Source organism: Artemia sp. Qi Xiang Cuo, chromosome 3, assembly GCF_049724085.1.
Source record: "Artemia sp. Qi Xiang Cuo chromosome 3, ASM4972408v1, whole genome shotgun sequence".
Taxonomy (NCBI): Eukaryota; Metazoa; Arthropoda; class Branchiopoda; order Anostraca; family Artemiidae; genus Artemia; species Artemia sp. Qi Xiang Cuo.
The window spans coordinates 64421081-64434999 of NC_142796.1; the positions used below are offsets into that span (position 1 = coordinate 64421081).

Consider the following 13919-nt stretch of genomic DNA (forward strand, 5'->3'; position numbering starts at 1 on the left):
AATTCTGCACAAACAATCTCAAGCCTATTACCTCTGACTCATTATATATTCATGCCTACAAATATTATGCCACTATGGGGAGGCAGTCAGTAGTAGATAAATTAGCTAGGAAGAGGTTTTTCAGCCCGAAGATGCCCTTCAAAAAATACAAAGCCCAGAAGAATTATCCATTGATCAGAATCCCGTGTGAATGCTGTGTCGTTTACTAGGCTATAATTTCCTCAAGGGGCGCCACTCCTCAAGTGGAATTAGAATTGACCGCAAGGTCCCCAGTCTTGCAGGTACCCCGAAAGGGTTGAGGCACCCCTTCGCAGAGGTCGTTGCCAACATATCTGGATCTTACGCCCTGCCACAGTTGTCCTCCTAAGTTGTCCTCCAATCACTTTCGACTATTAAAAAGGGCACTAGCCTTTTCAATTTCCATTTGAATGAGCCCTTTTTTGAAGTCTTTACGAAAATGCTTTCTATAAAAACCTTATATGCCCCCGGGGCATAACTTACAACCCTTTCCCTGATGGCTGTGGGGGGTTATCATCCTCAAAGACATAATTTCTATAACTTTCAACTACGTTGAAAAAAAATGCTGTCTCAAAATTTTGATTGTATGACTTTGGGAAAATGGTGGGCGTGAGAGGGGGTTAGTTGCCCTCCAATGACTTTCTACTATTAAAAAGGTCACTAGCCATTTCAATTTCTAATGGAATGAGCCCTTTTTGAAGTTTCTACGACCACACTTTCTATAAAAACCTTATATGCCCACAGGGCATAACCTACAACCCTTGCCCTGAAGGCTCTGGGGGGGGGGCTGTCATCGTTAAACCCCTAATTTCCAAAACTTTCAACTACGTTGAACACAATAACTATCTAAAAATTTTGATTGTATGTGTTTGGGGAAAAGACGGGCGTGAAAGGGGGGTTAGTTGCCTTCCAATCCCTTTCGACTATCAAAAAGCGCACTAGCCATGTCAATTTCCAATCGAATGAGCCCGTTTTGAAGTTTCTACGACAACGCTTTCTATGTAAACCTAATATTCCCCCAGAGCATAACTCATAACCCTTGCCCTGAGGGCTGTGGGGGGGGGGGTGTCTTCCTCAAAGACCTAATTTTCAGAACTTTCAACTACGTTGAACAAAATTAATATCTCAAAATTTTGATTGGATTTGTTTGGGGAAATGGTGGGCGTGGAAGTGGTGTTTGTTGCCTTCCAATCACTTTCGACTATTAAAAAGGGCTCTAGCCACTCCAATTTCCAATCGAATGAGCGGTTTTTCCAAGTTTCTACGACAACTCCTTCAATACGAAGTGCCCTGGTCTAAAGTAAAAGAAACAATAATAATACATTGTGCTAACATCGTTCTTTACTTAGGCAGCGCGATTGCGCTGCCTATGATGGCCATCAAACAAGTTAGGTTCTTCATCAAAATAGCCAGAATGATGCCTCATTTGAAAGGTATCTTAAGCTGGATTGCCACCTTTCCACCTCTTTTCCATTTTAGATGTCTTTTTTTTCCTTTAATTTGCCAAAAGGGTACACTTTTTACCAATCATCAACTTCTTAATGTAGAATTCCTACTTTTTCTGTTGGATGCCCATCACAAAACTTAGTTTTTGTTTCAAAATATCCTGTGTAAACTCAATTGAAGGTTTTATTAATTTGAATTGTAGCCATCCACCTCGTTTCTATTTTAGAAATCTTTGTTTCTTTCCATTTGCTAAAAACCTTCTATTTATTTTTGAGTGATGCCTATTAATTTTTGTTATCCTCATCACACAAGTTAGGGTTGTCTTTAAAATATCTCCGGTATTACCTTATTTGAACAGTCCCTTAATCTGGATTGTAGCAGTCCACCTCTTTGTTTTATTTTAAGTGTTTGTTTCCATCTATTTGCCAAAAACGTACAATTTGAAAACCATCTGCCAATCTCTTTTGGGTGATATATCATGTCAAACATAAGTTTGCACTCTAAAACATGTCAAGTAATGCCTCATTTTAAAACTTTGCACAATTGGGTTGCAGCAATGAATTGCGGAGAAGGGATTGGGGAGTTGGTCACAAGTTTGTGTGGCCCAGGGAAGTGTCACGGGCCATGGGTATGATAGATACAATCGTTCGGTTAAATTTCAATTTTTTTTCAAAATGATTTATTTTTAGTTTGACATTATTTTCAAGTAAAAAAATAAATTTAAACAGCCTGTGTTTTCAAAACGGAGCCAATAACCCCTCAAATTGCCTCTGATAAACTTTGAATAAGGATGTAATCTGAAATATCACAAATAACCCATCATTGTAAAACTATTTTAAGATAGATTGCAGTTAATTATCTCTTTTCTGTTTCAGAAGTTAGTGACCTTCAATTTGCCAAAAACAAGTAAGTTTTAACTCATCGTCCATTTCCCTTTCCGTAATGGCTATTGATTTTTTGTAATGACAATCATACGAGTTAAGTTTATTTCAAAATGTTTCTGGTAATACCTCATTTGAATAGTCTCTTAAGTTGAATTGCAGCAGTCAATTCTTTTTTTTTTAAGTAGTCTTCTATTTGCCAAACACATAAAATTATTATGCCATCGTCCGTTTCTCATTATGTGATGGCTACTTGTTTTGAGTGATTAATTTTAAAAAGCAGTTTTTTCTGATGTACGTAAAGCGCAAAGATAAAACTTAAAAAGAACAAAAATTATTGCTTCGTAGTTTATGCAACATATATCTGTGACACCGGTTCGAATAAACTGACTCGTCATATTTTTCTATATTTGCAGAATTCTGAAAGACTAGCGCTTTACTGAAAACACAAAACCGACGCAATAACACACGATTATGAGCAGAATAGTCCTTAAGTACCGTACAGAAAATAAAAGAATAATTTTTAAGGCTCTCAATAGTATTTCACCGGCCATGAAATCAGCCATGAACAACAGCAGCAACATTTTAAGAAATTTAAAATAAATTTCTGGTGAGCTATTATCTCAATTAATCAGTAGTTTTACCTAACCAATCCTGCTCAAATCATCCTCAGGGCCATACTGTGGTGTTTCTTTTATCCTGAAATTTTCCCCATAGTACAGTGCAGACGGTTTGTTATCATTGTATTATCTTTTCTTGTTTTATTTTTGTTTTACTATAAAGCTTTTTCTAATAGGCAATGATTAGAATTCTTCCAAAAAAAAAATCCCCCCAGATCCCACCCCAAATACCAACGAAACTAATACTCATCCTGGCTATTCGAGTTCACTATGTCAAAGTTCACATGATTGCTCCAGTTCTGAGAATAGGACACTGATCAGTGAAGGGGCCAATGTCACTATAAATGACGATAATGGGTTTCAAGAGGTCCTTTCTAGAAGCTCTAAAAAAAAGGAAAAAAAAATCTCCCTATTCAAAAGCATTTCCCCTCTCCCTACCCAAGATCCTCCCTCCCAAAACTTAGGAATTTACCTTAAAATTTCCCCTATTACCCCCTTTGAAATAAAAAAGATTACTGCAATAAGAGTTGCAATTTTCAAATTGCTAAAATCAATGTTCTCTCTTAATATTCACCGTGATGGATCTCTGCTAATAGCTGTCCAAGATCAGAAATCAGCAGACACAATAATCAATCTAAAATCCCTTCTGAATACCCCAATTAATGCATTTAAATGGAACCCAAAACAATCCCCAACAAAAATAGTAGTTTATAATATTCCCCCAGAAATACTTATTCAGGAGTTAAAAGAAGGGCTCTCAGATAGGGCTGGAAACACAATCCCAGTTGAAGATGTTACCCAACTTGGTAAACCTAACTCTAATGGCCTAAAAACAAGTAAATCCTTCTTATTTACACTGAAGGAAAAAATTAACATCCCAGAAAAGTTATTCCTATTTGGGCAAATGAAACCACACAAGGAATACAAACCAAAGCCTATCCAGTGTCAGAAGTGTCTCAAACTGGGACACACAACAAACAAATGCAATGAAATTATTCTAGAGTGTAGTAATTGTAATTCATTCCATCCTAAAGAGTTGACAACTTGCAACAACACTCAGCCTACATGTATCAATTGCAAAGGCCCACATGAATCTACCAATAAATCACTATGCCCTGCATATAAGAAAAGAGCACTAACACTCCAAATAGCAACAGAGAAGGCCATCCCATGCCCCTTTGCAGCAATGAAAGCAAATTCTGCCAAACAATACCAAATAAAGCCAGTAATGAAACCAACCAAAACCCTCAAGTCAAACGCCCCCAATGCATCAAGTACCCCGCATAAGACACCATCCTCTAAGCCCCCTAGCTCAAATCCCTATCAGAAGGAATCACCAAGTCAACAAGCCTCCTTGTCCGGTGAGATGAGGTCAGCCTGGCCCCCCCTCCCAAGAAGAACCAAACCAGAAACACTACCAGGAATTAATCCCTTAACTGACAAACAGGATTCACAACCAAACATACAATCCACAAATATATGCTTATTCATTCTAAACTGTAATGCAGTTCAGGCCATGAACATACATCAACCACAGAAAACAAAAATCATTGCAGAATTGGCAAAAATCTACATCCATGATGATATGCTCATTCAAGCAAAAAAAGATCTTGCTTTACGTTTAAACAAGCTGAACATTGATACACAGTCATATGAAAAATAAATCAACAACACAACACATATCAATACTCCAGTGGAACGTAAGATCACTCACAGAAAATAAGCTAAATGAACTAATATCTTTTATGAATAATAATTCCATTAATATTGCTTGCCTCCAGGAAACTCATTTAAACCAAAATCAACAAATTAAGTCTCTGGGATATACTATCCTGAGAAAGGAAAGATCATCAGAGAGAAAAGGAGATGGAGTAACTTTATTAGTTAAAAATAATATAAAATTATGTGGCATCAATTTTCCAGATTTTGCAAATGATGTTGATGCAATTGCTATCAGTGTTAGGTTGAATAATACAAAAACCAACATAATAAGCTTTTATAACCCTAATGGCCAAACTACAGATGCCATGGATTTCTTTCATTATATAAATAATTCTAATATGTTAAAAAATATTATTATTTGTGGAGATTCCAATGCCCACAGCCTTTTGTGGGGGAATAAACCAGCAAATAAAGCTGGTAAATTGATTGAGCATATGACTTCAAATAATAATGAATTAGCTGTTGCTAACCCTACAAACCTGAATACATATTTCAACCCCAAAAGTGGCAGATTCTCCACAATTGACCTACAAATTGTGTCATTAAATATTTTGAATAAAATTTATATGAATAAAATTGAAAGTCTATGTACTGACCACTTTGCTATAGTTGGCTCCCTAAATGAACCTGCTGAAACTCTTTCACATATCTCCAAATATATCAACACTAAAGCAAATTGGTCTATGTTCCAAAATAAGCGAAATGATGAAATTACAAGTTTCACCCAAAATTCATGCCTTTCAAACACAACAGTTGACACACATGCTGAAGTCTTGACATCTTTACTAATAAATACAGCTAATCATGCTATTCCCAGGATAACATCTAAGAAAACTTTCCCTAAACACATTCCTAAAGCATGATGGACAAATGAGTGCCAAAATAAATGGAGAATAAAAAAGGCAGCTAGGACAGAATTCAGAAAAAAAACCCATCACCTACTACATATTTAAAAAATTACAAGCAGAATCTAATCTAAAAAGGACTATAATAGATTCTAAATATAAATACTGGAATAATTTTGCAAATAATCTCTCCAGAGAAACACATCAGCCAATTATACATAAAGTTACAAGCCACATCTGTGGGAAAAAGACTTCCCCCAGCCCCCTCCTGTATGAGCTTATACATAATAATACCCATTATGACAATGATAATGAAAAAGCTAAGCTATTTGCAACTCTTTTTGTTAATAAGCTAACATCAAATAATCAAAGCAAAATGTCCCTAATTCCTATGAGCCCAAGTTACCAACCATGCCCAGGGTCTGAGTATATAACTAGTCCATTTTCAATCCAGGAAATAAATAATGCAATACATAATTTTTGGACCAAGACCAGCGGCAGCTATGACAATATACACCCTACATGGATAAAGAATCTCAACACTTCATACAAACAGTAACAGCTAAAATGTTATAATCACGCTTGGGAATATTCTATGTTCCCCAATATATGGAAATGTTCGTCCCTCCTACCAATCCTAAAGAAAAATAAACCCAAAGATAACCCTGGGTCCTATACCCTGTTTACCTGATAACCCTGATTACTCCTGTGATGGGGAAAATAATCGAGAAAATGATCTATTACAGACTCCTCTGGTTTCTTGAAAAAAATGATATGATCCCTCATACTCAAACTGGATTCAGGAAACACCACTCCTCAACATATGCTTTCATCTTGCTAACAAATGTAATAAATGAATCATTCTCAAAAATAATGTCCTAGTTGCAGCTTTCCTAGCTTTTGAAGGGGCATATGACAATGTGAACCACCAAATCCTTTTAAACAAACTTGCAAACCTTGGACTACCCCCAAAGCTTGTATCTTTTATAAAATTCTTCATAGAAGTGTGAAGTTCCATTGTTTGTGTTGGTTCAGCCTCTTCACCCCAAAAGACAATAACCAAAGGCCTACCTCAGGGAGCAGTCCTCAGTTGCCTCCTCTTTGCCCTATATCTCTGGGACATGAACCTACCCCACACGAATCTATAATATGCTGACGATCTGGTGCTGTGGCCATCTGGCAACACCTTTGAGATAGCACAGTCAAGTCTGCAAAAGTCACTTTTCCAATTTGAAAAATTCCCTCAACATTCAGATTTACCCATTGCACCTACCAAGTCAAAAATAATCCAATTTCATCAAAAGCGAAACCATGTTAATGCAAAACTAACTCTAAATAAGACAACTATTCCAGAAGATAATCATATTAATTACCTAGGTCTCATGCTTGACCAAAAACTTAATTTCCATCTCCACATTTCATACACAATAAAAAAATGCTATAGAAAAACAAATATACTAAAAAGACTTCTTTCCACACCCTGGGGCTGTAAGGAGAAAACCTTACTCCAGTTTTATAAATCACATATAAGACCCCACATTGACTACGGGCTCATCATCTATGTTACATGTGCAAAGACCCAGATGCAAAAAACTGAAACAACACAAAATGATATATTATGTCTCATATTTGGTCTTGGGAAACCCACAAGCATCAAGTTTCTGCTTATGGAGAGTGGATTAACAGCAATAAGGGAGAGACGTAGCTTTCTCTTGACAAAACATCTTACAAAAATTGAATCATATAGCTCACACACCCTACATAATTGGTTAAGAAATCCAGCCATGTATAGAGGCATTGCAGATGAGTATGCCAATATTCAGAAGAAGTTCACCGTACCAGCAAAGTCTATTGTACCCACTTTCCCCCAATCCCCTCCATGGAATTGGTCAAGTCCCATAATAAATACTGATTTCTCAAAGTGGAATAAAGATTTAACCCCCATTGCTTTTGTCCACTTCCAAATATTTGTTGATGGGTCAAAAATGAATGAGAAGGTAGCAAGTGGTGCTTTCCTTCCTCACCTGAAAATTGCAATGGGCGAGAGATTATACAATAATTTATCTATAATGTCTGCTGAGTTAAATGCCATAATCATGGCATTAGAACACCTTAAGGAAAATCAACGTTTGATTGCAAATTCAAATAATATTATTGTATATTCCGACTCTTTATCAAGCCTTGAGTTGCTGGCCTCAGCTCCTCAGTATAAGTTCGACATTGACACTTATCATTGTCTCAGTATTATAGATAATCTTGCTTCAAGTGGCATAAGAACTTATTTTCAGTATATTCCTAGCCACTCTGGCATAAGTGGTAATCATCAGGTTGATGAAATAGCAAAAAATGCTATAAATATTGACCAACCAAGTGGGAGATCAATCTCGATTAGAGATATTTACTGATGGAGGCTATCAGATATTAATTTTAATAAGATTAATCCTATCCTTTCCCCCTTTCCACATAAGTATCTTTCTAAACATAAGTATCTTCCCTATTTAAAGAAGTATTATTATTTAACTTAAGTTTAAGTTTCTATTGCCTCTCGAATAACTTGTTTAATACCCAAGTCATTACTAATGAGGGAGGTGTTTTCAAAAGATATTGCATAGCAAGGGTTTTCAGAAACACGGCTGCTTAGAGCAGAACCAAAAGAACTAGGAGTACTCTTAGATTTAAACCCTTGGTTATATCATCCTTTTGCTGTTTTAGGCGTTTTCCCAAATTTTGGTGGGTTCTACCCACATAATAATTTCCGCAACCACATGGTATTTGATACCCTGTCATTGACGAGTACCTGAAGTGTTACCTTTATTTTTATTTTAGTTTTAATGATCACGCATTTTATTTTAAGACTTATTTTATTTTTATGTGTGCTTAGCAAAGGCCGGCCCTTGCATTTAAAACCTAAATATTCATTTAGAACCGAAAAAAACATTTCATCGTCTTAAATTCATTCCTCATTTTTGTACTTGTTGTTTTTTGTACGATAGAAAGGTAGTTTGGTCTCCGTTATTATTTAACATAAATGGTCATTGTTGCATCCCTCCTGGTCAAAAGGAGAATAAAAAACTTCAAAAATTTCAAATTTTACGTTTTTTTTCGCTCTTCTATCATCAATATTCAAATTTTCGGGGTACTATATCAGCTTGGTACAGCTTGACAGAAGATCCATTGCCATCCATGTACCTTCAGTACTGAACCATTGTAATAACGGGTTGAACAGCCATTGGAAAAGGGTTGGGTAAAAGAATTCAAGAAATAAGCGGAAGAATAGTCGTGCTAATGCAATAATAACAATAATTTAATCTAATCTTCTTTAAAAACATAAAAAAATGCTTTTGTAGAGCAGTAAATTAGAAAATCATGCCTGACCCTGGCCACAAGCACTGGTAAACTCTTCCTTTTCTTCCGCTTTAATTATTGCAGGCCTCAAAAATAGAACAAATATTTTTGAAGGAGTTTTTTGACAAAATAATTTTACACATTTTTTTATTCAACATTTACAGAAAGGCAGTCTTTTCTGTAATATCTAGGATAAAATTATTTTTGACACCCTTCGTAAGAAGTTGAATCAGTGAATGACAAAAATAATAACCATTGATAATTGTTTTCCCCCCCCCCCTCCAAAGCCGTAAACATCCCTGCCCTGTCCGTTCCCGTAATATAACAAACCCGCAGTTTTGAAAACATATCTTGATTTAGTTCAACATTCCTCTCAATATTCCCTGAAAGTTTTAACTTAATACCAACTGCTGTTGTACATATAGTGCAGATACGCCCTTTGGACAATATGCATTTGCATAATGTATTTTGATTAGTTCAACATGCCCCTCAACAGTCCTTTAAAATTTTCAGCTTGTTGCCCTCTGTTGTTTCTGAGATAATTCAGATATGCCATTTTCCAAACCTATATGCATATAGTATCTTTTGATTTTGTTCATTATCCCAAAATTCCTTGGAGCTTTGACTTATTGCCTTTAGGCATTCCTGAGAAATTTTAATTTTCACTCTAATACATGTCAACTCACCCCTCATTTTATATTTCTGCTTTGTTGGGTTGCAGCAATCATAGTGGTAAAAAGAAGTGGGGGTTACGGGTATATGCGACCAAGAGAACGAGTCATGAGCTATTGGCATGATGGACATAATTTTTAGATTACTTTTATGTTTTCAAAATTATTGAATACTCTTTTTGTTAGTTTAACAGTAATCTAAGTTGAAAAAACAAATTTGTGTATATATCAGAAAAAGAGCGTATAACCCCTAAATGAGTTGTCGAATATTTCAAGTAACACCTTATTTGAAGTCTCTGTTCTGTTGGATTGTAGCAATCAATGGGATATTAGAAGATGGGGTGTCATGGGTATTTGTGACCTTGGGAAGGGTCGCGGGCGAAAGTCATGATAAAGATAATTTTCGAATGCTTGTATCTTTTCATAAAGGTTAACCTTTATTTTGATAAGCTTAACAGTAATTTGATTTTGTAAATTGAGCTAAAAAACAGTATTAAGTTAGGAGAAATAATACTGAAAAATTAAAAGTAATCCGAAAATTGAATATATCATGCCTCTGATTTTTCTGCCGCTTCAAATATTGTTGATTGCCCTTCTTTCCTGCTTTAACTACCGCAATCTTATAAAGGAGAATATTTGTTAATAGTAGAATTTTACATATTGTTTTTATATAAGTTTTCCAGCAAGGCTGTTTTTAAGAATGGAGGTTCCTAGGGCAAACATTTCCTGGCACCCCTGTAAGGAAGCCATCTAGCGAATCGCAGAAATAATTGTCTTTAAATAATTTTGAACCTTTCCCCTATTAATACATTTTATAACAGAATATTCATCAGAACATACATTTTTAGAAGAATTTGGAACGCTAATCATATATTTTCTTGTGAATAATTTTTACATTCATGCTTTCAATGTCGCTTTTTTAGCCCAAAATAAATTTGTTGATTTAGCAGTAGTGTACATATCCCAACATTTTCAAAAATTTCACATGCTTCCATTTCATAGGTCTACAATTTAGGTCATTCAATAAATATTTTAATTATTTGTTTGCTTTAGAAGATGAAAAATTGTAACACTAAACTTTTCTGATTAATATCTCAAACGTTTCAGTAAGAGATCAGTCTTTTTTATGAGGTTTCACACATCAAGTGTAGTAGGATAAATGCATTTTTTGAAAATCCACAGGATTAAATAATGGATAAACATCCTGGTCCTGATAGAATAGAAGCTAGGTTGATTAAAATAGGGGCAGAAGAAATAGCAGAGCAACTTACCCATTTATTTAAATACCAAAATAATAGGCTAGAAGGAACAGTGCCCATTTCATGGAAGGATGCTAAGGTAGTGTCAATATTCATAAAGGTCAATACAAATATCACATGAAACTATTTAACATTTAGCATTGCAGCCTAAATTAGCAATCTTATAAAAATATGGGTAGCCTACACAACAAAATCATGAAGTATAAAGCTGAAGATAAGCTGTGTGCAGTTCAGATTACTTTCAAGAAGCAATGGTGCAAACCAGCTTATAGAAGCATAAGATGAATAGACAAAAGTCATAGAAATTTGGTTAAATGTCCTTCTTGTCCTATTAGGGTAAAGTTCTACGAAATCATATTATTGAGTTAGGACTAAAGTGAATAAACCATTTGATGCTTTTTTTATGCTGATTACAAATATAGGCTAATAAGCATTTATACCAGGAATGAATTTCAGCCCCCCCCCCTATATAGGCTATACCTAACCTAACACGCAATGGACAGATCTCGGGGGGGGGGCTGAAATTCATTTCCAATGTAAAATCTTATTATATTTGTAATCAGCATAAAAAAAAGGTATTGAATGGTGTATTCACTTTAGTCCTTACTCAATAGGCTAATATGATTTCATAGAACTTTACCCCTATTAGATGTAGAAAAGGCATTTAACCCTTTCTGGCACAAATTATGAAATTGTCAGAAAATTTTGCTTTTTTTTATGTTTCCTGTGTCCCTGGGCTTAGAAACTGACAAATATTGAACTAAAAAAAATTTATTCCAACTATGAAATGAAATAAAAGGTGGTTTCTGGTAGAGACCACTTTGAAACATGGGCAGAAAAAACCTCACTTCTAGTGAAAAGAACTAAAGCAGTTCTTTGTGTAATTCATGCACAATAGAACTTTACAAACTGAACATTGCTATTTTGTGTGATGAGGCTCAATCTTTGTACTGCATTGAGCACATCTTTTTGAAGTAGCTTGAACAGGTAAGTGTTTTTTATTGATCCAATCTCTTTTATGGAGGAAGGTAAGGCTTGAATTTGGGGAAAACTTTCAATTTTCTGGATGCCCAACCACTTTCACCCTTGCACAAATAACTTCCAACCAAACCAGTGACAATGCAGCATCTAAAGTCTTTCAACGTCATCTTGTTAGCATCTGGTATAGTGGACAACTTGAACAAGACAAAGGCATTGATTGTTGTAATGTCTATGAAGTGCCACAGTAGGCAGTGCCACCACTTTCTGCTTTTTCTGTCAATCCCATTGAGACTTCAACATATCAGCTTTGTGGATGCATCCCAAAAACTTGTAGTACTCAACGACCATGTTTGGGCATGTAACTTCGGTAATAGATCCATCTTTCTCCTTCCTACCAATCCGTGTCACTTCTCTTCCTTTATGAATTGTCAAAAGAAGTTGTACACATCGTTTGTCCTTCCAGTATACACAAAAATTCCATCTGAGCTCACAGCATAGTCTGAATCACCTCGTCTCAGCTCTTTTTCAGCTTTGAGTTTGGGTAGACCTTTACGGTTTGCCCAAACTGCACCACAGCAGTAGAGCTTGTTGTTCTTCCTTTTTTCCATGAGGTTTACTGAACTGAAGAAATTGTCACAATAAATGTGATAATTTTTGCCTTCCAATCCCATGGTAAGATTGATAACTACTTGTTCTCTAAGTCCAAACTCTCTATTGTCAGATAACTTCCTGGTGTGGACCTAAAAATCACAAACAAAACCGTGAGTGTCTGCTCTGACCCAGATCTTGTAGCCTTGTTTTATGGGCTTCATAGGCATATACTGTTTGAAAGCAATGTGTCCTTTGAATTTGAGCATGTTTTCATCAACGGCCTGCTCTTTGATAGGCTTTTAAATCTTTCAAAGGCTTGAGCATAGTTCTTCAATCAGAGCCCTGATCTTGTAGAGTTTGTCATAGTTGTCACTTCCTTTCTGAGGTAAGATCAAATTGCTATTGAGATGAACATGAGCAAGAAGCCAGCTGAAATGGCTTATATTCATCAGTCCAGAGATACAATTATCTCTGAGTTCATTGTGACTTGACCAGAAATCTTGATAAGATGGTACTGTCTGACACCCATAAGCATACTTATTGCTAAAAAAAACTTTCATTTCATCTCGAGTAATTGGGGTGAACAAAACACCTTTCTGAGTAGCTTATAAGTTTGTTTGAAATACGATGTGGTCAATCAGATCAAGAATTTAGAATTAAAAAATAAAAATAAACAAATTTATTTTAAGATTCTAGATACTAGACTCAGTTTTGTGGAAGTTGCTTGAGTTTCATTTTTTCGTTGAGCTGCTGAAGTGGTCTCAAGCTCAAACCATGCAAAAATAAAAACTTTTTAGCATATGCTGCAAGGTGGTCATTGGAGATGACCAGCTTCTCATGTCCAATATCTCCTTATTGTGCTTCATATCTGAAACTGTGATGCTACTAACTTGTACTCTACTACACAAACAACAAATTGACAGGAAAACAATATTAAAGATACTACTATTCCCAAGTATTTTAAACTTTCTTACTTTTTATTAAAAAACAGCACGTGGTCCAATCTAAATACTAGGTGTCAATTAGGCTGCCCATAAAATTTTTCCCGTCAGATAGTACTGCTAGGCATATGTTAGACCAGTGGTTTATTATTTTTACCACATACGGATCATGGTAAAAAAATATAAAAAGGTGGTTTCACATTGGAACCACTTTGTCAGAAAGGGTTAACCAAGTACCACATAACATTTTAATACACACACTAGCCTACAAACTTGTAGCTTTCCAAAACATCACTTGCTTTTATACTATCCTTCATTAAGAACAGAAGTCAAAAAGTACTTGTTGAGAGATCTTTGTCTTCTATTGAGTTGGTGACAAGCAGAGTAGCTTAGTCTAGAGTAGTTTTCTTTGGACAACTGTTATTTTTACTTGACATTGATAATATCAGCCATCATGTCCTAAATACAATTATACTACTTGCACATGACACCAAGCTTTATAGACCAATTGTGATGCAGGAAGATGTATAAGTTCTGAAATTTTAATGCAAGTAAGTGTAAAGTAATATAGATTGGTAATCCCTTTGAGAATATTAATG

The 13919-nt window shown here is 35.5% G+C and overlaps 1 protein-coding gene across 1 annotated transcript in view; it reads left to right on the forward strand.

Moving 5' to 3' along the window:
• Positions 1-10510: 10510 nt before the first annotated feature.
• mRpS34 (mitochondrial ribosomal protein S34) overlaps positions 10511-13919 on the forward strand; it is a 40439-nt gene continuing 37030 nt past the window's right edge. The window contains exon 1 of the mRNA XM_089086470.1: positions 10511-10563. The gene's annotated coding sequence lies outside the window, so the exon portion shown is untranslated. The remainder of the gene's footprint in view (positions 10564-13919) is intronic.